Source organism: Schistocerca piceifrons, chromosome 2 (assembly GCF_021461385.2).
Source record: "Schistocerca piceifrons isolate TAMUIC-IGC-003096 chromosome 2, iqSchPice1.1, whole genome shotgun sequence".
Taxonomy (NCBI): Eukaryota; Metazoa; Arthropoda; class Insecta; order Orthoptera; family Acrididae; genus Schistocerca; species Schistocerca piceifrons.
Genome location: NC_060139.1, coordinates 309,100,331 through 309,126,142, shown reverse-complemented (window position 1 = coordinate 309,126,142; position 25,812 = coordinate 309,100,331). Strand labels below are relative to the sequence as shown.

At 42.3% G+C, this 25,812-nt stretch overlaps 1 protein-coding gene across 1 annotated transcript in view; it reads left to right on the top strand.

Moving 5' to 3' along the window:
* The window catches only part of LOC124777152, a 184,101-nt gene that overhangs the window by 56,715 nt on the left and 101,574 nt on the right, over positions 1-25,812 (top strand). The window lies entirely within an intron of this gene.

Sequence of the window (25,812 nt, the reverse complement as noted above, 5' to 3'; positions counted from 1 at the left end):
TACCTTTGTTTAGTCCAGTTGTGCCACATACTACTTTTCTCCCCAATTCCTAGTGTCTCCTAACTGGTTAAGTGATCTACTCATCTCATCTTCAGCATTCGTCTGTAGCACCGTATTTCCTTTCAAAAGCTTCTTTTCCTGTCTGAGCTGTTTTTTCGATTATTCACTTTACTACAGAACCACATCCCAGCCAAATACTTTCAGAAAAGACTTCCTAGCACTGAAAATTATACATTTTGTCAGTGCTAACAAATTTCTGTTTTTCAGATATGCTTTCCTTCGCATAGCCAGATATCCTCTCTACTTCGGCCATCTTCAGTTACTTTGCCAGAATAGCAAAACTCATGTATTGCTTTGTCTCGTTTCTAATCTCATTCCTTCAGTATCATCTAATTTTTCGACTATTTCTCATTAGTCTTGTTTTACTTAGTTAATGTTCACATTATATCCTCCTCTATAGATACTATCCATTCTGTCCAATTGCTCTTCCATGTCTTTTGCTGCTTGATAGAATTACAACGCCACCAGCAAACTTCAATTTTTATTTACTGCTTACTAATTGTACAGATTGGATGGCATCGGGAATAGGCTATAACGCTATCTCACTCCCTTCTCAACCACTTCTTCCCATTCACGCCCCACGACCCTTATAAATGTCGCCTGGTGTTTGTTAAAGTTGTAAATGGCATTTTGCTCCCTTTATTTTACCCCTGCTGCCTCCGGAATTTCAAGTAGGGTATTTCAGTCAACATTGTCAAAAGCTTTCTGTACGTCTACAAGTCCTATAAACGTAGATTCGCATTTCCTTAACCTACCTCCTAAGAGAAGTCAAAGGGTTAATATTACCTCGTGTGTTCCTACATTTCTTTAGGATCCAAACTGATTTCCTCGGGCCGGTTCGCGTTAATTTTTGCAACCATGATTTAGTAAACTTATATTTCAGTAATTTCATATGTCAGTAACTGCTTCCTTTGGAATTCTTCCTTTGTAATTGGAATTATTACATTCTTTTTGAAGTCGGGGGGGGGGGGGGGGGTGTAGGTTGTATTTCGCTTCTCTCATACAGCTTGCACTCCAAGTGGAGTAGTTTTGTCATGTCTAGCTCTCCCAAGGTAGTTCTGACGGAATGTTGGCTATTCCAGGGGCCTTGTTTCGACAATGGACTTTCAATGCTCAGTCAAATTCTTCTCACAGTATCATATTTCCTATCTCATCTTCACCTACGTCCTTTTCCTGTTTCTGTAATAGCGCCTCGACGTTCATTTCCCTTGTACAGCTCCTCTATACACTTCTTTCACCTTTCCCTTCTTTTCTTGGTTCTGGATTTCCATCTGAACTCTTTAAAAGCTGCTTTTCTCTATCCTAGTATCGGGTGTCTCTCCTGTGAGTCGTCAGGCGCATTTTCTCTAGTGTTTCGGTAGACGTTTGCAGTTCCTTTTTTTGCAACGTGTAGCTGGAGCCAGTCAAAACAAATACTGCTCATCGCGTCTTTCGTGCGTCGCCCAGCATGTAGATTTGTTTCCCATTACGAACAAAATTATTCTTAAAGTGGAATATTACGTGACCATTCGATGGCGCGGTCCCAAATTCGTCTGGTGTGTTGTTCGTTTAATCGATATGTATTAACAGGACAGTAAAAGACAAAGAATAACCACTGCTCCAGTGGCTAGTGAGCAACGCTTCTGCACGACAGTAGCAGCCAGCGCGGGCCAGGGCGGTGGAGTCGCTGCTGCGGTATCGATATTCTAGGTGTTTTGCTGTTCCTGGCAATAAATATCGATGAAACGAATAACGCAAGAGCCTATTATGGAAGTGCCCTATCGAATAGTCACCTATAATTCCACTTTAATCATCATCTTGTTTGTAACTGGAAATAAACCACGCTTTCCATCGATACTGGGCGCCCAAAAAAGTTGATGAGAAGCATTTGTTTAGGCTGACCCAGCTACACGCTGCAAAAAAAGAAACATCAGAGAAGACTCGCCTGACGAGTAATGATTACTACTAGGTCTTGTCTTGTACAGGGTGGAGCAAATACAAGTGGCTCTGAGAACAGTTCCAGGATACAAAGAAACACAGCAGAGGAAAGAAAATACATTTCTGACCTGACTATAGCAGATGTTGAAAGTGACTCTCGGCACTTTCGGGTCCTGGTAAGCAGGTTGCTGAAGGCGGATCGTAAGTTTTAATAAGACTTTGAGAAAGGAGGAGATAAAATTACTAGTTTCTGCATGTTCGGAGACGGCTGTTGTTCCGCAACTGGCAGTCAACGTGTTGATGAAATGCGGCTATTCATGGATATACATTCGTTAAAATAAATGTTGCATATTTCCGAAACTTTAAAATTGAACGCTGTCGAACAGAAATACGCCTTGATATCAGTAGATTGGTTTGTTTGTAATGTAATGCTAAAGGAAACCTTTCATCTTTCTACTGTGAGGGAGCAGTATGTGCAGGCTATCGCAACCGTGTCACGTGCACACATTGCTGTACATTCTTTGTGTGTTATTACGAGAGTTGACGTTGCTTCAGGATGGTTACAATCAGATGCTGCGTGTAGTCACTCAAATGGAGCAAGGAATGAGACAGGTAGACTTCGCAGCGAGTTTCGCTGATAGAGTGAGGTCTCTAGAATCTGGAACAATTTTCTACCGACAGGATCAGTGAGGATTATCATAATAAATGGACGCAAAAGAAAAAAAAATGTTGTTTAGGCCGGGTATCTGCGTACAAGACCAAGCAGAAACCCGCAACACCAGGCTACACATCTGCGGCGGTAGTTCCGAACAGCTACAACATTGCAGATGTCTAACACAAACGATACGAAATAGGCTCCACGAGCAGGGATTACGTACCAGAAGACCTCTCAAGGCCCCTCCTCTAAATCGTGTTCTAAGAGGTGCTAGTGTAGCATAGGCACGAAACCACCATTTGTAATTAGTAAGCAGTGGGAAACATCGCACTTTTCCAATGACCCCGGTCGTCTCCACCCTAACAACACTAACATTCGTGTGTTGAGGCAGTTTCCAGAACAAGATTTTCACTCTACAGTGGAGTGGGCGCTGATACGTAACTTCCTGGCAGATTGACTGTGTGCTGGACCGAGACTCGAACTCGGGACCTTTGCCTTCCGCGGGCAAGTGCTCCACTGACTGAGATACCGAAGCACGACTCACGATCTGTCCTCACAGCTGTATTTCCGTCAGTATCTCATCTCCTGCCTTCCAAATTTCACAGAAGCTCTCCAGCGAAAGACTTTCACTTTCGGAAGAAAAGATATTGCGTAGACATGGCTTAGCCACAGCCTGAGGGATGTTTAGTGGAGTGTGCGCTTATATGAAGTTTCGAAGGTAGGAAGTGAAGTACTGGCGGAAGTAAAGCTGTGAGGGTGGGTCGTGAGTCGTGTTTGGGTAGCTCAGTTGGTAGAAAGGCGAAGTTCCCGAGTTACGGTCTGTCCATCACACGGTTTGTCTGCTAGGAAGTTTGACCAAAAAGGCTCAATAATGTTGATCTTGTGATCGTGGCGGCCAGGGGAGATGAGAAGATTCAATGTACCATCATCATTGGGGGAACAAACATTGTACCGTGGCATGGTTCTGATCAGCCAAAGTGGGCAAACAATCCTCGGGAGTAATGCAGCGTTGCAGAGTAACAATAGGATCCGCAGAATACCATAATATGGCTGCCCGAATCATCACGGAACCCTCTCCATGTTTCACTTTTGGGACGTAAACTTGCCAGAAGTTGGAAATACTTCGAAAAAAGACTCATCAGACCAAATTACATTATTCCATTGTCCAGTTTTTATGGCTGTGGGCACAAAGTTTTCCTGTTACGGGTATTTTCATCACTGATGAGTGTTTTGGCATTCCAGCTCGACCTGCAGTTCCGCGCTTACGAAGCTCCCAGTGCAGTATTCGGTTCTGCAGCGACTCTGCAGCTGTTGTCTCATTTTTCGTCACAATCCTCTTCAGTGACCGTCCGTCACGATCACTCAACACTCACTTTCGTTTGAGTTGTGACTTAATGGGTGATGCTTTTCTGCTTTCCCTGTATGCGATATAAATCTTCGATATGGTGCCTCGTGAAAAGGCAAATACTTCGGCTACATCGATCACGGAAGTACCAACCAACAATGTTCCCAAGTTGGAATTCACTTAGGTGGGGCATAATGCACTCACAACTAAACAGAACGCTGTTCTGACAGAGACTGACACTAGCAACGTATTGAGGACATTGCACAGGTGCCGTCGATGGTCAAGTACAACAGTTCAATCTGCAGGCTTGGGTAGCATCTGCTATTATATTCAAACATGTTTTTCTCGCTGAGTTTCTTTTTTCCCCCCTGTATATCATCACTGCAGTCCCTCTAATGTTCATAGACTCCGGTAGTATGGAGGTGATGAGTCGCGTCCATTGTAGGTTGTAAAGGTATATATTTCTTACTGACTGGTTTTACTACTCGGATAATTTTGCTTATGTGATCAGGAACTCTAGAAACGAACGGTAGCCTTACAGATTAAGTGGTTCATTATTCTTTTACCACTACTTCGTATGAAGAGTCCATCCAAGGAAAAACACTCGTAGTCATTTGGCATGAAAATTCAGCTCCAATTCAAAGCTGTTATGTCGCTGAGACGGAAGGCACTCGAAGACACAATGTGTTGAGCACCGCTTGCTTCTGAGCCAGGCTAGTTGTCCGAAGTGGTGTTTCGACTTCGCTCTCTGTCCCGAAGGTAAATTAATTTTGGGGTGAATATCATTTAAGAAACTGCGGTTGTGACAATGCTCTTCACCTCTCTCTTATTTGCGGGTGACGAGGCAATATTCTCTAAGTGAAAAGGATATGCAACACTTACTGAAAAAGCTTAGAGAGTGTGATAAACCTTTTGCATTTCCTTTAAAGGCAAAGAGAGAAGATGAAGCGGTAGCTCATCATAGAGCCTATGCCTACCGTCATGTATTTTTGACTTTCAGTTGTTAAAAGACAGGATTTTTTCTGGTACCAGTAGATGCAGGTGTTGACAGATGTGAAAATTACCGAACTATCAGTTTAATAAGTCACAGCTGCAAAATACTAACGCGAATTCTTTACAGACGAATGGAAAAACAGGTAGAAGCGGACCTCGGGGAAGATCAGTTTGGATTCCGTAGAAATGTTGGAACACGTGAGGCAATACTAACCTTACGACTTATCTTAGAAGAAAGATTAAGAAAAGGCAAACCTACGTTTCTAGCATTTGTAGACTTAGAGAAAGCTTTTGACAATGTTAACTGGAATACTCTCTTTCAAATTCTGAAGGTGGCAGGGTAAAATACAGGGAGCGAAAGGCTATTTACAATTTGTACAGAAACCAGATGGCAGTTATAAGAGTCGAGGGGCATGAAAGGGAAGCAGTGGTTGGGAAAGGAGTGAGACAGGGTTGTAGCCTGTCCCCGATGTTATTCAATCTGTATATTGAGCAAGCAGTAAAGGAAACAGAAGATAAATTCGGAGTAGGTATTAAAATTCATGGAGAAGAAGAAAAAACTTTGAGATTCGCTGATGACATTGTAATTCTGTCAGAGACAGCAAAGGACTTGGAAGAGCAGTTGAACGGAATGAACAGTGTCTTGAATGGAGGATATAAGATGAACATCAACAAAAGCAAAACAAGGATAATGGAATGTAGTCAAATTAATTCGGGTGATGCTGAGGGAATTAGATTAGGAAATGAGACACTTAAAGTAGTAAAGGAGTTTTGCTATTTAGGGAGTAAAATAACTGATGATGGTCGAAGTAGAGAGGATATAAAATGTAGACTGGCAATGGCAAGGAAATCGTTTCTGAAGAAGAGAAATTTGTTAACATCGAGTATAGATTTAAGTGTGAGGAAGTCGTTTCTGAAAGTATTTGTATGGAGTGTAGCCATGTATGGAAGTGAAACATGGACGATAACTAGTTTGGACAAGAAGAGAATAGAAGCTTTCGAAATGTGGTGCTACAGAAGAATGCTGAAGATAAGGTGGGTAGATCACGTAACTAATGAGGAGGTATTGAATAGGATTGGGGAGAAGAGAAGTTTGTGGCACAACTTGACTAGAAGAATGGATCGGTTGGTAGGAAATGTTTTGAGGCATCAAGGGATCACAAATTTAGCATTGGAGGGCAGCGTGCAGGGTAAAAATCATAGAGGGAGACCAAGAGATGAATACACTAAGCAGATTCAGAAGGATGTAGGTTGCAGTAGGTACTGGGAGATGAAGCTTGCACAGGATAGAGTAGCATGGAGAGGTGCATCAAACCAGTCTCAGGACTGAAGACAACAACAACAACAACAACCAGTAGATGGAAGGAACTCAGCTAGTGGACGCGTGTGAAGCACGCCATTTTTAGCGAGTAATTGTAGACCGCCATTTTGGGGTCGCCATGAATAAGTGAGGAGTATGTATTTCATATGTGCACCGTTTAGAAAAATACAGTGCTGTTTTATTAACAGAAAGGTCGCGTGAGTTGTTATTTCAAATAGTACAATAATTACAAGAACTGAAGCCCACCTGTGTACTTTGGAAAATTACGAAGATCCGATAAGCTTAATGGGAACACGGTCAAGACTTCAAAGGTGAACACGGCGACCAAACGTAGCATTATAAAGAATGGTAAGCACAAATCTACAGCGGAGAAAGAAACTACTTCGCCCTGCAAAATAATATGAAGTAATACGATTTCCAGGCATAGCTCAGCTTATTGTGCTTGTCATTCATGCCGAAAAATTAATCTCATTAATTCAATACATTTTAAAAACCCACGCATTTCAACATTTTACTATCATCGATTCCATTATTTTATATTATAAGAGTAGTACAGAGAATGGGGTTTGAGAGTAAATCTGGACAAGGAGTAGTGTATGGGACAGGATTTGGTGAAAATTGACACAGAGGAAGGGCAAATAAAATCTTGTAGAAGCTACAACTATTGGCAACCATAGTAGACAATTCCGGCATGTGTGAAAAGATTATTAGTTCCAAAATAACAGTTGGGGGCAGAGCTACTAAGGCTAAGATACGAAATGAGGAAGTACTGAGGTGGATGGAGGTAACATGGTCTATAACCAAAACTTGGGAGAATAGAGCGTTTCAGTGGTACGGGCACGTACAGAAAACTCCTAATAGTAGGTGCCCGAGTGAGATTTTAAATTGGCAGCGGCCCTGGAGGAGGAGAGAAAGGCCAACGCTAACACGGGAAAAATACGTAAGCAAAAAATGAAAGACTAGAACGAAAGAGACTGTAGTATCCATGTAGCTCTTCTTTATTTTGTGGCGATATGGCAAATGTCGTCCACATAGCCGAACCGACAGGAAGACTAGTGGCGCTTTCCTTAATGCATGTTCGGAATATACCGTAAAAATGTCGTTGTTTTCCTCAGCAGCTTACTGTGTCTTTGTCGCTACTGGCAGCTTGAACAGTTTTTCGGAGTGGCTGTACGTGTCGAAAAAAAGAGAGACTAGCTACCCTATGTAAACAGAGCTTCACTCATGCTTCTCCTTAAAAGCTTCCTCGTGAAGGTAATTATTCATACTGTAGAGAGAGGTCAGAAAAGCCCTCGTATCATGAAGAGCCATGTTTCAGTGACCTTCCTTTGGGGGAGTAATATATCGCTGGTGAGGGATTGTCTTGTGTAAGGTTGGAAGCGCCCGACTAAACTCCGCGACGGCGAGCAGCGGGTGTGAGCGATGTGCTGTTGCACGCTATGCCACGTCCTCGCCTCGGCCAAATGAGATCACGAATTGATTACCAATTAGTGGCCACTGCGGCATCGCGTGGACGCCCGCCTTACCCGTCAGCTTGTGTGGCTGTGTACACTCTGTTATACAATGCTTGCCAGGCGCCCATTAGATACCTGATACGTGGTTGCGTTCCGGGATCATTTTCTTTTTGGTTTCAAATCTCATGTTTGGTTTATTGAACAAGGCTCACCGCCTCCGCACCTTCGCAGTACAGTTCTGAATACGGCATTCGATTTCTCTCTCCTTGAATAACTATGCATTTTCTGTTCCCTTGGAATAATCAAATTGACTTGTAGTCAAGCTTTCTTCGTAGTTCCAAATAGTCAGGTTCTGTGTATATATATTTTTTAACACTTTAAAGAAAATTATAGCATTATCACATTTTCTGAAATTAGCGCAAGTAGTACATAAGAAACAGCGAATGAACTGTGAACTAGAATGGCTCGTCTGAAATCCATTCTTCGAGAGTATAATAAAGTTAAAAGAATTACAAAAGAAAATCCGTAAGGTTCGCTAATGGGTCCTTTGCTGTTCTTACGGATCTAACATTTCATTATAGCCAGAAAACAGAAGCATCAACAGATAACTTCCTCATAAATATGACCTTAGTTTTTTTTTTTAAAAAGGATTGGTCAACTTGGTTCTCTTTAAACTTTACAAGGTAAAAAAAGTTAGCTTTCATCTTGCGAAAAACTTAGCACTTTCGATAAATAAGTTCCACGGGGAATGATAAATAGAGTAGTGTGTTCTGTGTTCTTGAGCATGTATATTGATGAAAATATAAACTGAGAAAGCTATACACTAGATATAGTATAAGTGTCAGAACATTAATTTTCAGTTACTTTCCCATACATATAGTAGACAACATTGATCGCAAATTAATCAGAAAACTAGGATATTGTGTATGTCAATCATATTTCCAGCGTTATCAGTTCCAGTAGTATTTTTATTTCTTTCCTAATTTTTTTCTTTCATTTCCTTAGTTTATAACTAACAGTGTACAATGGAAATTTAACGGTTGTGTAGGCTAAGTGTCATACTGTTGTTTCTTCAGTTCTAAGACATATTTGATGTACCTCTCCGTTTCTGAATAGCTAGTGCAACCTACTCCCTTTTGAACCTGCTTACTCTATTCATCACTTGGTGTCCATCTACAATTTTTACCCCGAACACTTCCCTCCAGTATCAAATTGAAAATTCCTTTATCTCTTGGATTGTGATCTGTCAACCGATCCCTTCTTTTAGTCAAGTTGTGCCACAAATTTCTTGTCTCCCCAATTTTATTTCGGTACTTCCACATTAGTGTCGCGATGTACACATACCAATATTCAGCATTTTTCTGTAACACCACATTTCAAAAGCTTATATTCTCTTCTTGTCTGAACTGCTTATTAACCACGTTCCACTTCTATATATAGCTATACTCGAGACAAATGCCTTCAGAAAATATATTCTAACAGTTAAATTTCTATTCGGAGTTAACAAATTTCTATCTTTTTTGGCCCTGGCAAACTACATCTTTTATCCTCTTTACTTGTGCCAACATTTATTTTACTGCCTAAATAGTAAACCTCACCTAGTCCTGTAGTGTAGAATTTCCTGCCGTAATTCCCTCAGCATCGCCCGATTTAATTCGACCATATTACCTTACCGTTGTTCCTCGATCGTATTCAGTCTGTACATTCAATTGTCACACTGTATAATCATAATTACAGGGTTCGAACCGTAGTCGAACACAGAATTTTTATGTCACACGTCACTTCTTTCACCCCCGGCAATGATTTGCATTTGCGAAAAATGGCAAATAGCTCCGTAGTTCGGAGTTGACGTTAACCCTTTAAGAGAGCAAGCATCCTGTGGTTTTATAGCTATTAGGAATGAAGAGTTGCAGGCCTGTAGTTATAATGCTATCAGTTAATGTTTCTTCCAGTAGAATTTAGATGGTTTTTCTAGTCGATCAGTTATAACGTTTTTCATTTTTTTGTATTGATAAACACAAATTATGGTAGTCATTATTTGTGAAGAGAAAACGACTTTTCGAATTTTTTGGAGCATGCTCGTGATTTGTTCGGAAAATGTTACTTACCTCGACAACTGGTGCAGTAGTCTAGATTTGGTTGATAAACTAACGAGGAAGAATACCGATGCTGTCGGCACAATGCGATGAAACAAAGTCGTTTTCTGACTTTATGAAAAATTAAAAACTGGAGTAGGGCGAATACGTGACGCTGCACAGAAACAAGCAGATGTTGATGAAATACAAGCACATGAGAGACGTCGTAATAGTCAGCACATTCCATGACTATACATTTCAAGAAACAAATTCAAAGAATGGCGTCTTGCAAAAGCCAAGCGTTGTCGTGTATTACAGCAAGTATATGGGAGACGTAGTTATGAACGATTCATAGTTGCAAAGCTACCAAATGGCGTGGGGCAGAGTGGAAAAATATTATCAGGAGATTTTACACAATTTATTGGACATTGCATTTTTAAATCCTGTACAAAAAAATGTGGTGGTGAAGAACAAGACTGAAATTCATGATCAGAGTATGGAAACAGTTAGACTGGTGACCCTTCTTCTGGAGAAGATACGGCTAACGTCCACGTCCACCACTAAAAGCGACTCGTCTTACATTCACACCGGCACACCGAAAAGAACATCAACAAGGAGACATTTTAGTTGTGTACAGAATGTAAAGCGTTTTAAAATATTTCACACAAAAAACTACCTAATATTAAGTAAAAAATTTATTTCATTCTCTTTTTTAATACATTCCATTCTACACTAAGCCACTTCAGTTTTGGCCCGCAAACGAATATCAAGGAAGAAATATTTTAACGAGTGAGCAAACAAAGAACAGCGTTTTTAACGGTGTGAATTTTATGTGGACCAGCAGCAGTTATAAATTGTTTTGTGACATTTTAGATCAAATTCAGTTTAGAGTTTAAAATTTGGATAGCTCTATATGCAGTCCTGTCATTTGCTACCCTCTTCGTTTTCTCTCTTTTCCTATACTTATACTGTCCTCCATCTGGTATCTTTTGCGTTCTCTTTTTCTTCTTCTTCCATTCACAATTTCTTCCATAACATCCATAAGCAAACAATCTCTTCTCATCCAGTGTCCAAGCCAATTGTTTTTCCTCTTCCTGATTACCTTTAAAATTTGTTTCTCTTCCCCCACTCTTCTCAACACCTCATTCCCACTCTACTACCCATTTTACCCCTTCCATCCTCCTGCAGATCCTCACATCAAGTGCTTTTATTCTTTCTCTCCCTTCCCTCAGTGTTCGTGTCTCAGCTCCGTATAATGCCACGCTCCATATGAAGCACTTCGCCAATCTCTACCTCAGGTTCCTGTCCATGTCCCCACATAGAAGCCACTTGTTCTTATTAAATGCCTCCTTGACAATTGCTATACGTATTTCCACCTACATCTCATGTCGCCCGAAATAATACTACTCAGATTTTTGAAAGTACTAACTTGCTGTATCTTCCCGTCACAACTTTATAGTTGTTCTTACTTCTCTTGCACTTACCACCACACATTTTGTGCTTTTCATATTTTCATCCTGTATTCCTCACAGGTCTTATTTAATTCTTTTAACATTGCAGTAATAGTTCTTTCGCTCTCTGCCAATAACACCATGTCAACCGCAAATCTAATACATTCTATCTTCCTACCACGAACCCCGCGCTCCTCCATTTTGTTTCTAACATTTCTGAATAATATGGTCCAAACATACGTTAAACAGTATTTGGGAGAGACGGCAGCATTGCCTCACTACCCTTCCAGTTGTTTTTTCCTCTCGACATCTCATTCCCAATCTGTACTCGTATTTTTTGTAGGTGTAGGTTTTTAATTACCCTTCTATTCCTCCATTCGACGCCATTCTTCCTTAGAATGTCCATTAATTTATTCCACTGTACTCTAACAAAGGCTTTCTCCAAGTCAATGAAAACCGTATAAACTCCTTTTCCTCTTTCGGTGTCTCTCTCATTTATAATTTTCATCTTTCCCTCTTCTAAGTTCACCTGTTTCTCTGCAATACTTTTCCAGTCTTCAGAGCTGCGTGAGACGTCAATCTTATAGTTCTAAAGTGCTGACATTTCTTGGCAATCCTTTTCCTCTCACTCGGTATCATTACTGCCGAGAGAAAGTCATCCAGCTATTCACCTTTTTTCATATATCTTATTACACAGATATATTAACTCTCTCACGCCACAACTCCCAAGTCTCTTAAATAAGTCTGCTGGTAATACATCAATTCCACTTGCTTTATGAATCTTCATCTCTCTTAAAGCTCTTCCTACTTCTCCTTCCAAGTTGCAGCCTCCGTTGACCTCTTTTATAATTCTCCCCTTCTAATTTAATATCTTTTGGTGTTTGATCAACATCATATGGAACTCTGCATGGTTTATTAGCATAGAGTAAATCCAGCCGGGATGTTTCAACATTTTATAACATGTCTTTACAGAAGGAAACAAAACCGGCGTATCTCTACGCACAAGCGATGTGCTACGTCACGGAGGAAATTAGGTCTAAGGTGCGCACTCTCAATCTGCCGTTATTGGAACTACGTAACGATCCAAAGGCGCGCTTCAAATACGTGACGGTGAGCCGGGTCCGATCGAATCCTCACGCCACCTTAGCCAGCGTCCACGAGATGCACCAACCGGCACGTACGCTGGTATTAACGTCTCATTCTTGAAGCCGCTTAAGCCTCTGACGGGATTACTCGCCATTTCTCTTTCACAGAACTTCGCAAACCGTCAGAGTACAGTCCTTTACAGAGTGAAGAATTTTTCGTCCGGAATATTATTTGGTGCTATATAAGAATATACAGCCTACAGTTGCAGGTTAACTTTATCGTTTACCTAGGTTTCAACGTTAGTAATAACGTCTTCTTCAGAATCTGCAACAAGTTAATATTATAATGCGCTAGTAAATTAAGGACAACGACTTTAGTAAACACAAATACTCAAACCCAAGATCAGACCAAGAAATGGTTGTCGGTTCCTTATATAGGTAATGTCTCCTACAAGATAGGGCGCCTGTTGAAAAATTCAGGTTTTAAAATTTCCTGCTCGACGATTAATAGTTTAAAGCAAAATTTGGTTCATTCCCTTGAGAAAGACTGTGACAAGTCAGCGAAATCAGGCGTATATAAGATTGTTTAATGATTGCCTATGTTATTACATTGGTAAAACAGGCAGAGCTATAGCAGTAAGGTTTAAAGAATATCTTCCAATAAAGGGCGTAGGAACACGGGGTCACCTTTGCGGAACATCTGGTGCAAATGGCTCATACACCTAAACCTTTACGTGACATATGAAGTTAAGGGATATAGACTCGACATGCTTGAGGAACTACAAATTTTTGCACACCTAATTACAGATAGACAATTTACTGAACGATCAACTGTATCTAAAAAATAGGGCATACTTCGAAGGCTTCCAGCCTATACTAGGTTTACAGTAATCCATAATGCATGTGACCTCACAGTTTCTGTAATAATAGATCCTTTCCTACAGATGTTCATACAAGATTTGTTGGTCAGTTTATAAGGCTCTGTAGTAGAATGTAAAACGTAGTCATGCTGGATACTGTAATTAACTTACAATAGTAAAATATAAAAATAAATTCATAGCAAAAAGGTTATCTGACGCGTGCGTAGTGTTTGATTCTATACGCCTCGCGCATGCGCGCCGCCCTCTGTGAGGCAGACCGCGAAGCCCTCGCGGTCCGCAGTCTCTAGTCACACGACGAGGCCCATACAACGGGCTTAGAGTGAATTTGCTACAGCTTGTTTAATAGAAGTGACAAAACCTTATGGTTATGCATCAAGTTTTACAAAGCTGACTTAGGACATGGCCTGTTTTAGGCCAACATTTAAATAATATTTTATGTAAGTACTACACGTTGCATCCTGTAGGATGACCATATCTAATATAATTTACTAACGCATTATAATATTAACTTGTTGCAGGTCCTGAAGAAAACGTTATTACTAACGTTGAAACCTAGGTAAACGATAAAGTTAACCTGCAACTGTAGGCTGTATATTCTTGTATAAACAATATCAGTTGCTGTCGCTGCATAAAAATGTTAAAAATTATTTGGTGCCATTCGTCAGTGTGAGTGACGGCACTCGTAAACGTCGCATTAGAAAGAAGTTGTGCTGGCCAGTTTCAAGTGTCACTGAGACATGTATAGAAAACGCCGTGGCCTGGCACAAGCGGCCGGCTGATTCGCATTGATAGCCAATGGAAATTTTAGTATATTACTTAGAGTATCACTTTCTCTCTCCTCTACACCAAAGCGGCACCTAATTATCACATAGACTACGAAGAAACTGTCATGTGGACATTAGAGTGATAATTACTGTAACGGGTGTCCCATTTATCTTGACAATCTCAAACGTTTTTCCAGCAGCAAAATCAAAAATCAAGCAAATGCAGTTAAGCTACCAGGCGGACATTAACGTACAAGATCGCTTGATTTATATCTTTGTCCGTTACCTATATATGAATAGCAATTCGTCTTTTTTCAATAGCACCATATGTTTTTTATTTGTTAATCCATTTCCTCTCCGCAAGGCCTGTTCAAAAACAAGACATAGCGTACCATTCACGTTAACCTGAGGTTATTTAAAACGCCGTTCAGATACCGTGGGTAACGTAACCCGTGTACTTGCTGGAGTAGACAGGAAACAAAAGGAAAATGTATGCCGGACATTCAGGCAGCCCCCTTCAGTTTAAGGTCTACATGAATAATTGGCTCTGATCACTATGGGACTTAACATCTGAGGTCATCAGTCCCCTAGAACTTAGAACTACTTAAACCCAACTAACCTAAGGACATCACACACATCCATGCCCGAGGCAGGATTCGAACCTGCGACCGTAGCGGTCTCGCGGTTCTAGACTGGAGCGCCTATAACCGCTCGGCCACTCCGGCCGGCTACATGAATAATTGGGCTGAAAGAAAATGGGGTAGGAAATAGATAGGAGGGAAATAATAGTTTGCAGCCGCACAGGACACTGGCACAAATTTTCAACTCTCGCCATTCATTGCCGCAGATTTGACTCGAACCTGGATGCTTCGTTTCTCTAGAAACGTTGCCTTAACAGCCTCGATCATATGGACACGCTTTCCGCAGACCCAAATTCCTAACATCCCGCTCACCGCACTGTAACGGCCTCGGTCTTTTAACCCCTACTCATAGATTCCTGATTCCCGTAAGGGTTCGTACGTTGGTTGTGCATCCGCACTGAAACTTTTCATCAAACAGACGACGCACCCATAGACTTACAGATATGAGTGGTGTATGTTCTGTCGGACATGTCCGACAGAACGACCACCACCCATGCAAGCTTAATGTTTGTGTGAATACAATGTACACCAACGAAGACAATGTGAACACGCTGCTCATCTATGGAGAATATAAATCAGCAGAACAGTGATTGAGTTTCCATTTCTTTATTGTCAGCTCCAGCAAGTGGAGGTAATCGTGCTGGTTATTGTCACCCTTGTAGGTAAACATCATTTACTTTAAACACTTTTTTATTTTGCTTCTGGACAAAAAGTTATTGGGTGGGTCAAGGTAAATGGAACACCATGTGCGAGAGTCATTAAAAAGCTATGGTAGCCCGTGTGTGTGTGTGTGTGTGTGTGTGTGTGTGTGTGTGTGTGTGTGTGTGTGTATGTGTGTGTTGTTGGTTTTTTAACTTTGACTACCCAAGTCTTTGATGTAGTACTAATTTTTGAATCTACCCCCTAATTTCCTGTTGGTTTCGTTGTCCTGCGACCGCTACCAGAAGCAGAAAGGTAGTACTTCAGAATATCTGACATTGAGCTGCATATAAAACAGAGGTACGTCGTCAAATTCCTCACTGCTGTAAAAACTGCGCCAACTGTAGTCCATTGACGCGCACCAGATGTTTATAGCGACGACACAGAAGACGTGAGTAACGTGAGGCGGTGCGTTTCAGTAGCGGTGAAAAGGATGTGCAAAACAAATAACGACCCACTCGGCCCTAGTCTAGTGTCAGCCTCATTGTATCGATCAATTCATCCTTGATGATCGGCATATTACGACTGAGAATTTGAGTGCAAAACTGGATGTTGTCAGTAATGCCTTAGACGTGACTTTGCGCAACGTAATTCGTCCCAAAGAGTGTGTGTGTGTGTGTGTGTGTGTGTGTGTGTGTGTGTGTGTGTGTGTGTGGGCGCTCGCGCGCTCGCGCGAGAAGTCCTCGGACTCTTACACAAACCCAAAAAGCGTCAAACGGAAATTTGTCTGGAGCTGATGGACCAATACGAGGCTGTAGGTGACGATTTCCTGAACACCATATTCAACGAAGATCAGTAGTATCATTACTAGCTGGAATACAAAACACGTTCTATGTAGTGAATCCTCGTACAAAGTAGTTAGAAAGGCAAGATCGTGTTCTTCAGAATATATTGGAACCTAAATCATTTACATCTACAACCGTACTCCGCAAGCCACCACGTGGTGCATGGAGGAGGGCACACCCTACCACTACTAGTTACTTCTATTCCTGTTCCACTCGCAAAAAGAGCGAGGGAAAAGACTGTCTGTATACAATTGTATAAACAGTATGTTACAGTTCAAGCTAAAATTTGTGAAAAGGAACTACTTTATAAAATATTTTATATTTGATGTTATTATCGATAAGTACTAGTTCTGAATGTATAGCTAAAATTAGTTTTTTAGAAACATTTGAAATTACGAATTATTTGCAAACTTAACATTTCTATTACTAATTACGCAATCCTGTACTGTTCACTATGTTTATTTTTAGATTCATTTATGAAATAATAATCGAAATTAATAATGTAAGAAAACTAGTAGGAATTCATATGTTAAGATGAATTGTAAACCCTTTGGAATACTGTTATTTCCGCAGAATGTGTAGTCGTAAGCTTGGCTCTGATATGATCGGACGTGTTTTTCTACAGTAGGTGCAAACAGTGTAATTTCGGCTTTGTTAATGTGAAAAATTAAAATACTGTGTGATATACTAAAATGTGAGGAAATCAGTGGAAAATAAATTTACGTAAAAAAAATTCTGCAACAAGTCTTCGAATTTATTTAGTTCAAATCAACCGTGAGGACCTGATGTTTGATTTTCAGCTTCAAGAATCAGACCCCTAGACAAGAACAACTGGAGCCATCTCAACGTGACAAACTAAGTAAATCAGAAAGTTTATTGTAACCTTAGCTCCTCTCAAATCTTCATAAAAAAACTTTGTTCATTAATTTCTTGGTTCGAGCGTTGTTTAAAGCGGACAGTAGATGGAAGGAGGGGGAGATTGCAACCTTACGCGAAATGTGCATTTGCGGCAATAGTTCTGCAGTCTGCTTCAAATACTGGCGCTCTAAATTTTCTCAATAGCGTTCCTTTAAAAGAACATTGCCTTCCCTCCAGAGTTCGTTATTTGAGTTCGGAAGCGTCATCGTAATACTTGTGTGTTGATAGAAACCTGTCGGTAACAATCTAGCAGCCCGCCTGCGAATTGTTTCGATGTCTTCCTTGAAGCTCGGAGGGCTAAAAGATCTCATTGACTGGGCTGAAAGCCAAATTTACGAAGTGAGGCCATATAAGAATACAAACTTCCACTTGCAACTATATAACGCTAGAGCTCAACAGTTCCACGACCACTGAAATCGTGGCTAATTTTGGCTGGATTATCTTAACACATCCGGCATACTGAAGTCTGCGTTTGCACTCTGTAGGATGAGTGGTTCTGACGACGTGCAGGGAGGTCCGTGGATACGCTACTGACAGACAGAAACGCTTTTATTCAACTTGAGCATTGTGTGGTTGGCTGAGTGAGGCACACACCCCTGACTCAGTCCGCAGCTCTTGTTCTAGTGGCTAGCGTTGCTGCCTCTGGATCACGGGGTCCCGGGTTCGATTCCCGGTCGGGTTGGGGATTTTTCTCTGCCCGGGGACAGGGTGTTCTTGTTGTCCTCATTATTTCATCATCATCATAATAATTCGTGACAGTGGCTAGACTGGACTGCGAAAAAAAAAAAAAAAAAGAAAAAAAAGAAATTGGACTGTGTAAAAATTGGGAATTTGTACGGGCGCTGATGACCGCGCAGTTGAGCGCCGCCGCCCCCCCCCCCCCCCCCCCTACCAAGCCAAACATCACCACACCAGACTCAGCTGACCTTGGCCGGCGCTGGCTCACGGACGGCCGCTTCCTCCGACGAGGAGTGCTCGCGTAGGCTCCCTGCGATGCTGACGATATGCCGGAGGAAGGCCGACAGCCTCAATAGGTCGTGGTCCTGACGTCAGCGGCTCTGCATGTGCTGCGCCGACGTTGCTCTGGAGAACCTCTCCTTGCGACACAGTCCTGTACGAGTTCACCACGGTGGCTGCTGTGTGTGGAACACGACCCAATGCCTTCCAGCAGAGGTACGGCGGCTGGTTTGGACGGCAGGTCTGCGGCACTGAGGCACAAAGTACCGCAAAGAACTCGGTGCTGGCGGCTGGCCCAACCCGTACTCGAACTCACAGCTGCTGCTGCTGCTGCTGCAGCGCTGGCCACCAAACTCCTCAGAGTTGTAAACCATCCTAAATATGCTCAGTGATGTTCTTGTCTGGCTAGCGTAAGTGTTTAAACTCAGAAGAGCCACTCTGTTGCAATTCTGGATGTGTGGGATATCGCGTTGCCCTGCTGGAATCGCCCAAATCCGTCGGAATGCACAGTGCACATGAAGGGATGCAGGTGATCAGTTGTCTCGTCGGCTGGCATGGCCCTGTAGTTGTGGCTGCGGGACCCACAGTGTGTCTGCTTCACAAGTCAGGCCTATTTATAAGGACCTGGTGTCCATTTGTTACATCAGAACCAGGCACGCAGCCATGTAGCCTTTGTCTCGTCATGGTGTGGTGACACTGACCCGCCGCTACGGCTATTACAGCCACACGGTGCAGTTTTCCGCAGAGTGCTGCTGGCCCGTGTCTGTCCTGCGTACATGTTACTCTCACCCACATGTCGCCACAATGTAGCTACCAGCCCATGACTACTATTGCGATACTTCACAGCGGCTTTGTTACCACTTCTTATTACACTGAAGCTCCAAATAAATTGGTACCGGCATGCATATTCAAATACAGATATGTAAACATGCAGAATACGGCGCTGCGGTCGACAACGCCTTATGCAAGTGTCTAGAGCAGTTGTTAGATCGGTTTCTGCTGCTATAATGGCAGATTAAGATTTTAGTGAGTTTGAACGTAGTGTTATAGTCGGCGCACGAGCGATGGGACACAGCATGTACGAAGTAGCAATGAAGTGAGGATGTTCCCGTACGACCATTTCACGAGTGTACCGCGAATCCGGTAAAACGTCACATCTCAGACATTGTAGCAGCCAGACAAAAAATTCTGCAAGAACGGGACCAACGACGACTAAGGAGAATCGTTCAACGTAACCAGAAGTGCAACCCTTCCGCAAATTGCTACAGATTTCAGTGCTGGGCCATTAACAAGTGTCAGCGTGCGAACCGTTCAACGAAACATCATCGATATGAGCTTTAGGAGCCAAAGGCCCACTCGGGTACCCTTGATGACTGCACGACACAAAGCTTTATGCCTCGCCTGGGCCCGTCAACACTGACATTGGACTGCTGATGACTGGAAACATGTTGCCTTGTCGGACGAGTCTCGTTTCAAATTGTATCGAGCGGGTGGACGTGTACAGGTATGGAGACAACCTCATGAATCCATGGACCCTGTATGTCAGCAGGGGACTGTTCAAGCTGGTGGAGGTTTTGTAATGGTGTGGGGCGTATACAGCTGGAGTGATATGGAACCTTGGTATGTCTAGATGCGACCCCATGGCAGGCGACACATACGTAAGCATCCTGTGCGATCACTTGCATCGATTCATGCCCATTGTGCATTCCGACGGATTTGGGCGATTCCAGCAGGACAATGCGACATCCCACACATCCAGAATTGCAACAGAGTGGCTCTTCTGAGTTTAAACACTTACACTGGCTCCCAAACTCCCCAGACAAGAACATTATTGAGCATACTTAGGATGCGTTACAATGTGCTGTTCAGAAGAGATCTCGACCCCCTCGTACTCTTAAGGATTTATGGACAGCCCTGCAGGATTCACGGTGTTAATTCCCTCCAGCACTACTTCAGACATTAGTCCAGCCCGTGCTCGTCATGTTGCGGCCTTTCTGGGTGTGCGCGGCAGCCCTACACAATATTAGGCAGGCGTACTATTTCTTTGGTTCTTTAGCGTAAAAAATAGGTAGCAACACTACATTGCCCACTGCACAGAGAAGACTCAGCGCCTCAGGTCTTGTTAAGACCTCATTGTCCACCATTACTACTTCCACCCTTATTGTCCACTAAACTCTTACGCTTGTTATCTCGTCTGTCTGTCCGGTGTTTTTTTTCCCTTAGTTGTGGAACAACTTTCAGTAATTTGTTCTTGTGACATCAGTTCCTCCTATGCTTTCCCAGCGAACATATTCCCAAAAATACCCTTACGCATGCTCCGCTACCATTCATAACACGTAGACAGCTGCTCCCGTTTATTCCTCCCATTATAGCGCTCATTGCGGACTGAATTATCCTCGAAATGCTTGATTTTGCGGTACACCTGCTCACCCGAAACAACTTCTTGGTGCCTGGTGTTACTGTACTATCCGAATTACGCATTTGTGTTTTTGTACATGGTTCAACTGGTTTGTCTTGTACGACAGATGCTCCTCGTGGCAGCTCTCCACTGGCAAAAACTTTCTTTCGCTGGATGTTAACTTTGGCACCATGTTCAGTCAGAACGTTTACTTTCAGGCTCTTCACCTACTTCATGTACGTAGCGCACAGTAAACAGCTCGCTGCGCGCGTCAGCTGCTTGCTCTCCAGGACTGTGACCCAGTACTTGCAATCACATACTCAGAAAAATTTCACTCTGTTACCTGCTCATTTAACGCAAAATTGGCTCGTATCTGACGTGCCCTGTACCTCGTATAAAACTGAGTGATTGACAGATTGCAATGGCTGGGGCGCTTTTGCTGTTATGCAGCCTGCCACTCTTCAAAGGGCTGCTGCATGCAGCTACAGAACAGGTAACACAGCGAGCACGTGGCGCTCGAGAAAAAACTGTGACCGGTTACCCCCGTCCACTCTGCCCCTCCGGGAAGTTATTTTAATCAAATTATACTAAAATTTTTGGACGTGAAAGGCTGCTTATCTAGAAATAGTCGAACAAGAAAAACGAATAAAGGCTGTAGCAGAAGAGTCGTTAGCTAAACACCTTGGAACACTACCGGTATTATTCTTTCCCTCTTTGCTGAGATGCTGTATTTAAAGTTCCATGTATTTAGTAAGATTACACACTGTTGATATCATTCCGTAATGCAATGACACCCATTTATTTATTCTCCATTGACCGCTTTATGAAACAATACAGCAATCAATATTATGAGGGTGTGCTGAAAAGTAATGCTTGCGAATTTTTTATGTGAAAACTCTAAAAGCTTGACTGAAACGAACTCTGTTGACATTCTACGTCTTTATTATTCATGTTTGCATATTTATTTCTCAACATAGCCCCCCTGGCGACGAACACATTTCTCCCAACAAGAGACCAGTTTGTTGATATCGTCACTGTAGAATGTGTGACATTGTTGACTGAGTTACAGACTCACCTCACTCACAACCTTGCCTCTGCTTACACCTCTTCATGACGATCAAAGTGAAGTCCGCGGAGAGTTTCGGTAACAGGCAAAAATGGGATGGGGCCAAGTCGGGGCTTTGGAGGATGATCGATGAGAGTGAAGGCATCGGATTGTTGTAGAAGTCGCTGCGCTTGTGTGCGGCCTGGCATTATCATGCTCAAGGAGAGGGATTCCAAATATGGACGGACTCTTCAGATTTGCGCTTCCAGTTTTTTTGTTTTTGTATTGTTGGAGTGACCTGTCCAACTACACAAAAGCAACAAAAACACGTACGGCACACAAATAAAAACCAACAGCAGCTCAGGACGAGCTAAATACAGCAGTGGTACGAAAAAGGGGCATATGCCATAACTCTTAACGGAGTATAAATACCTTTAAAATAGGTAGATTATAAGCAAAAATTTAGTTCAGACGATATCGTAACGTCCCGTATGTTTGCAGATGACATGGTGTACTAATTTAGACCTGCGACTGATTTCAGTTGGCAGCCACAGGACACACACAACGTAAAAAAAAGTACGTATGTAATTTAAATAACAACAAAATTTGATGTAACGTATTTCCTAATCTAAACATGATCTGTATGCATGTATTCCAGAAGATACTGCAGCTGTGATAAAATTTACGTGGGTATTAAGGCAAAACAATAATTGTATAACCTAGTGGCAAAAGGCGGACCCGTCCTTAATTCATTATTACGAGGGCGTGCTGAAAAGTAAAGCCTCCGAAATTCTTATTTTGTGCTCAATGTCGGTAGAGGCATTACATGTCATGCATATTATTCGACAGACGTTCCCGCATCGCTGACGCAAGTTGCAACCCTCTGTCGCCAGAGGGCTCCGAATTGTAGCGTGTATCGTTGCGAGATGTAACGTAGCTGTGTCGGTGCATGAGAGATCCTCAGAAAACTAAAAGCTGGAATTCGAAGAATTCGCCCTCTTCTTTAGCATGGCCGGACCACGCACGAGCCCGCAGCTCGTGGTCGTGCGGTAGCGTTCTCGCTTCCCGCGCCTGGGTTCCCGGGTTCGATTCCAGGCGGGGTCAGGGATTTTCTCTGCCTCGTGATGGCTGGGTGTTGTGTGATGTCCTTAGGTTAGTTAGGTTTAAGTAGTTCTAAGTTCTAGGGGACTGATGACCATAGATGTTAAGTCCCATAGTGCTCAGAGCCATTTGAACCATTTTGAACCACGCACGAGCGCTTACTCTCATCGATCGCCCTCCATACAGTCCCGACTTGACACCAACCGATTTTCGTACGTTTCCAAAACTTAAAGAACATCTTCAAGGACTTCAGTTTGATAGTGCTGAAGCGGTGCAAGCAGAGGTGATAAGGTAGCTGCGTCAGGAAAATTAAACACGTTCTACAGTGATGGTATCAACACATTGGTCTCTCGTTCGGAGAAATGTGTACGGTCGAGGAATAAATATCTAGACATGAATAATAAAGATGGAGAAAGTTAATAACGTTTGTTTCATTTAGAAACGTTTAAGCGCTCTCACATCAAAAAAATCAGAAGCATTACTTTTCAGCACGTCCTCGTAGTTTTTGCGAGCGCTAGAACTGAGATCAAAATTCCAGTATAGTATCAGTGAAGTCATAGAACGTTGACGACAACTGTTGGCTGGATAAAAAAGGAAATAAATGCAAGAGCAAAAATGACTGTGAATCCTGTTCATTTAGGCTTAGTTCTCAAAGCAACGATCCCGATGTGTCTAAAAAGGAATTTGTTGTCAATCTTCATTACTGGTTATGACTTGACCGCGAAATGTGAAAACTAAGGGGTGCAGTGCCAGCAATGAAAAGTCATGTTGATAATAACGAGAAGCAGCAGGAAGACTAAAGGATGAGGGAAAACGCAAGGTATAGGGAGCTCATTGTTCAATTGAAACGGGGTTAGGTTGTTCATACAGCGGGATAAAGTTACGAGAAAAGATCATGACTAAACACTTCGATTGTGTAAGAGACGAAATACAATATGGCCTAGTGGAAGATCGAGAGACCATTTGACAAAGCAGGTTGGACAAAATTCTGAGATGATGATGATTTACGTAGAAGACGTGAAAGAGGTCCTGACCCGACAAATCGCAATGAATGAATGAATGAATGGATGAGGGTCTGCATAAACGTCTATACAGATACTCCGCTATCCACCGTACGGCGCGTGGTGGATGGCACGTTATACCATCGTTAGTCATTTCCCATCCTGTTCCATTCACAAACAGAGCGAGGAAAGAGCTCCGTAAGAGCCCTAATTTCTTACATATTATGTTCGTGGTCCTTACGCGAAGTCTACGTTGGTGCCAGTCAAGTTCTACAGTCAGCTTCTAATGCTTCTTCTCTAAATTTTCTCAATAGCGCCGGCCAGAGTGGCCGAGCGGTTCTAGGCGTTACAGTCTAGAGCCGCGCGACCGCTACGGTCGCAGGTTCGAATCCTGCCTTGGGCATGGATGTGTGTGGTGTCTTTAGGTTAGTTAGGTTTAAGTAGTTCTAAGTTCTAGGGGACTGATGACCTCAGATGTCAAGTCCCATAGTGCTGAGAGCCATTTTCTCAATAGCGTTCTTCGAAAAGAACGTCACTCCCACTCAAGGGACTCTAGTTTGAGTTCCCAAAGCATCTCCGTAATACTTGCGTGTTGATCGTAATCATTATAGAAATCAAGAAATAAAATTTTGTTTACAACGTAGTTGAATGTGTGATTAGTACCCACTAGTGTAAGCATTATTAGTACCCATTAGTGTATGCATTCCGTTCTCGTCAGAGTTGATTATTTAACTGATTGTCTATTCTCTTCGTGCACTTACCTGAAGTAAAGCAGAGACATGTTAAGATTTATTCATTACCACTGAATGGAAATGTGGAGGTACAGTTGTACTGTTTTCAGCAACATCTCTCAAGGAGCGTTTTCATATCTCTCTTCTTAATCCGCTGTCCAGCTATAGGATTCGCATCTCGAAACTTCGTGTCAGATGATCCTACAAGGCAATATGCCCCCCCCCCCCCCCCTAATTTTAATCTAGTTTGAGCTCAAGTTTTATGCTTTCCATGGATTCCTGGCCGGACATGTTCTCCTCTTAAGAACCCTACGAAAGCTGCTAAATGCTCTCTGAGAGACCTATATTGCTTTTCTGGTTACTTATATTGCTTATATGAGCTGGAATGCAGCTTTGTTTTATGCTTTTGTACTGACCTATTCTGACGTCTTATAAAAATTTTAAGGAAACCCAAGTTTCTTGTGAAAATTATTTCCCTGTTTTTATCAGGACTTCTAGATCCACAATGTTCATTTAATTCCAAGTGATGAATGTGTGCTGAATTTTTGCTACAAGTTACACATATTTTCGTATTTGCTTCGTTTTATGACTGACATAGTCACTTGCTCACCATGTATGAAGTAATCCTACAACCGAGAAATTATTTTTAATTTAAAGATACTACGGATTAACAAAGTATGAATAAAAATTACTAAGGGACAATGCCATATCACGCTTCTATCCATATTCCCTGTCACACCACAGAAAACGGATCATCTATACATTGTGGACTGAATCCGTAGACACGGAGGAACTACTTTCAGACGTTGCAGGCAGCTCTGGTGGCCCATGTAGCTTAGCTACATTACTGCGGGTAATCTCACTGTCGTAAAGCATGTAGTTTGCCGCTTTGTGTCCTCTCAACCTGAAGTAACCCGATAAAGTCTACGAAGCACTTTGCCGGAACGAAGGTCATAGGTTGTCATCGTGCTATTGAAACAGGATTCAAGAACTTTAGAAACAGTTCTTGTGTCTTGGATAAGAGTTGCTTTAAGTGGGTTATACAAAAGCGTAATTTTGTTTGCAGACTGTAACTCTAGAGTACAATCGACGCCCATTTGTTGTTTGTTACTTTTTCACCTTGACGTTTCTGACACAGAGTGTACGATCAAAATTGAAATAAAAAAGTTTTGTTTCCGCTTTAGTTGCATTCTCTTACATTACAACTGTGAAGTTGGGATGCTTGATTGCAACATAAGTCGTCGTCTTTTCTCCCCACCCCCACCCCCACCGTCCTCGTTCAGGCCAATATAAGAAAAAACTATTGACAGATTCCACGGACCGTTCAAAAAGCCGTTTCCACTGGTATTCCTATACAGGGACATCAGTTTTGATGTGGAGTACCTTCCTGTGCCAGGCAACGACCACATTACTCTGTTCGGTCTTTAAATGTAGAACTGAACATATTACACGCAGGAAATATCTATTGTGTGTTGTTATTGGCAATACTTTTCATTTATTTTTAAACATAAAAAAGAAGCAAATCCCGTTGGCGT